At 39.6% G+C, this 3,214-nt stretch overlaps 1 pseudogene; it reads right to left on the minus strand.

Annotated features, from left to right (window-relative positions):
- Positions 1-605: 605 nt before the first annotated feature.
- Positions 606-1,474, minus strand: LOC101602172 (annotated as a pseudogene).
- Between the last annotated feature and the right edge of the window lie 1,740 nt (positions 1,475-3,214).

Raw genomic sequence — 3,214 nt, forward strand, 5'->3', positions numbered from 1 at the left:
CCTCATATTCTGTTCATTTGATTTTTTGAACTTAGCAATGTTTTTGTTCTCCCTATCAGTTTCTTCTGTATTATGTTCCAGATCAGAGGGTCTGTCTTCCCAATTAGTAACTCAGTTGGTGAGGGCTTCTAGAGAGATTTTAATAATTTTTTTTTATGTTCCAAATGTGATGGGTTGATTTTATTTTACTCTGATGCAAAACCAAAATTTCCACTACAGCACACATACCAAAATAATAAAAGGTCATGGAAAAAGTGGGAGTGGGACATGCAGGACCTGATGTACAAACTGGATGGTTGGGTCTTTTTCTTCAAGTTGACACTACACTGTTACTGTTGCTATTGCTGAGGAACACATTTAAATTAACCCTGCAGAACTCAAATGAAATGTGGCACAAATGTGACAACTTCCAGGTATGACTTCAAAGAAAACCTTTAGGATGGACTTGTAATCACTAGGCTTCAGTGTAGGGAGGATTACAATTCTTTGGAAGAATAAAAAGTTCACATTTTTTGAATTTCACAGGAGATTTTTAAAGCTAAAATATAGTGGATTCATTTCTCCTCACTTCCAGTGACAGATTCGATGCTCTACTCAAAACCACACTAAGCTGCCAGTTCAAACCCCAACCCAACCTTGTGACCTCCTGTGCTGACGTTCTTTCTATCAATTAAAGCTGACAGGGTTAATTTGACTGCTTGTTGAGGGTCTGAGTATAGCCCAGTTCAATTAGGCTGGCATTATTTACTTTGGCAGACAGAGAAGTTTTGCAATCCAGCTTATATTTAGCAGTGATGCCAAAATGAGTATCGTTGTTGCCAGCCAGCCATGCAAGGTTTATTGAGGTTTCAATCTTCTCATTAACTTTGTGGTAGATAGAGCCTCCAAATTCAGTACCATCATTCACATAAGTATGCAGTTGGAAGTCTGCAGCCTTATAACTGAGGGCAAAATTCTTCTGAGACAATTTAGATTTGGCTGTCAAAACTCATATGATAGCCAGCAAGCCAACCTTCAAGAGCCAACACAGCCCAGCCATAGATGGTTTGTCCAGAAAAATCTATATCAACATTACTGCCAAAACTGACACAATCCTGTTTCTAGGAAGCCTTTAATTTCCCACTCTTATTTCCTGTGTTCAGTACAAATATGGCATCAGGAGTTAGTTTCAACACTTCAGCCAACTTGTTCTCCAAAGGGATTTCTGTTCTAAGAGAATTGTCTTTGTTCCATTTTTGAGTGAAGGTAAGTCCATAACTACAGACCTTGTATTTGGTTTCTAGGTTGCCTGATGATTTTCCTGTATCAGTGTAAGCATGACCCAAAGTTGAAAATTCCACTCCACTACAAGACTTGGTTCTCAGATCTATTTTGACCATGCCAAACCCATATCCCTTGTTGAACACATCCTTGGCAGCCTTTCCTAGGTCACAGTAACTCAGTGTGTTACACATATCTACAACTGGAGGGCCTTTTCCTCTTGCTCAGGGAAATGCTGAAGGCCTTCGTGAAGCCAACGCCGTCCACCAATTTTTATGATTTTTATTTGACTTTTTCTGTTGTGTTATTTTGTATCATGTCCATCTCCTTTTTGAGGTAAAATTTCAATTTGAGTTCTGATTTTCTTGATGCTTCTTGTAGTTCATTCTTCCATTTGATCCAGACTTCATTAAGCTTAATCAACTGGTTGTTGAGGTCTTCCATTTGTTGACTTACCTTCAATTTGTTTGTATCTCTTTGAAGGGTTATTATGTTTTCTTCACTCATATTATGCCTACTATCAAAAGAGGAATGCTCTAGGAGATGATTCTCTTCAACTTCATTCATATGATTTTTGATTCTTTTATAGTTTGATACAAGTTCAGCAATTTTTTTTAAATAAAGGTATCATTGGTTGTTGTGGTCTCATTTTGGGAATTAATTTCTGTTGATTACTCTATGATTTCATTGGAGGCTTCTGAAGTAGGACTAGGCATCCTTGGTGGAGATTTTTCAGTTTTCTGGCTTTTTGTTATGTTGTCTACCCATTTTAGGAATACTCTTTCTTTTACTGAGAAAGAAGCAAGTTTTTGTCCTTTGGCCCATTTACCCTCTGACTCAGGTGAATAGGGATGTTGGTACCTAGTGGCCACTTAGGATTATCAGAGCAAAAGGCCTGACTCCCCAGCTTACACTGAAGCCAGGCATCCCCAAGCAAAGCACAATGGGACTTACCAGGACCAGGGGACCAGAGGAGAAGGGAACAGGGATCTGGCCTACTTTGTGCCATCCCCTTCAGGGTCTGGCCTACTCACTTCAGATCACCATCTCCACCTACACACTGTCTGCACAAGAAACTCAGACCTGGGAGGTGGGAGAAACCCAGAAATGGGTCTGGCCTACTCATTTCAGACCACCAGATTCACCCACTCACTGTCCATGCAAGAAACTCAGACCTGAGAGGTAACAGGAGCCCAGAAATGGTTCTAGCCTACTCGCTCCAGGCCACCATGCCTTCCTACACACTGTCCTCACAAGGAAGTCAGACCCAGGAGGTGGGAGGAGCCCAGAGATGGTTCTGGCCTACTCTTTCCAGACTGCCATGCCCATCCACACATTGTCCATCCAAGGAACCTAGACCTGGGAGCTATTTCTATAAAATTTTACCCCGTTATAGGTTTTAGTTAAATCTGACTTTTAAAGACAAAAACAAACAAAACACCTTTAAATAAATCAAATGCCAACAAAAACTTCAGGAAAGATCTGTTAGACTGGATTAGGAAAGCCATTCTGCAATATATCACACACAATAAAGGAACCCATATATGTCTATTAATAGTATCTTATGTGTTTAAAGCCTAAACAAAGAGAAACCATCAGGTACAGTTACTAATGAGTTGTTTTTAATCATTCAGTGATTTTGAAAACACCAATCAAATTATGTACTTATTTTTCCCAAGCAATTTAAAAGTCACATGGTTTTTAAATGTGGGGTCAGGCTATCACATTGGAGCCTTGATTTGTTGATCCTCCTGTCTCCACTTCCCAAGTAGCTAGCATAATAAACCTGTGCCCTCAGACCTAGTGCATTTTAATTTTTAAAATACCTGTCTGAATAAGTTACAGTTATGTAAAAGGTATATTTGTCCTAGAGCTCTTTGGTAGAAAACATCGCAGTTAATAAGCACTATCAGGCATGTCTTTTCCACTGTCTCTGTATTTCCTGAGAGAAAGC

The sequence above is a fragment of the Jaculus jaculus genome, chromosome 9 (genome assembly GCF_020740685.1).
Source record: "Jaculus jaculus isolate mJacJac1 chromosome 9, mJacJac1.mat.Y.cur, whole genome shotgun sequence".
Lineage (NCBI taxonomy): Eukaryota > Metazoa > Chordata > Mammalia > Rodentia > Dipodidae > Jaculus > Jaculus jaculus.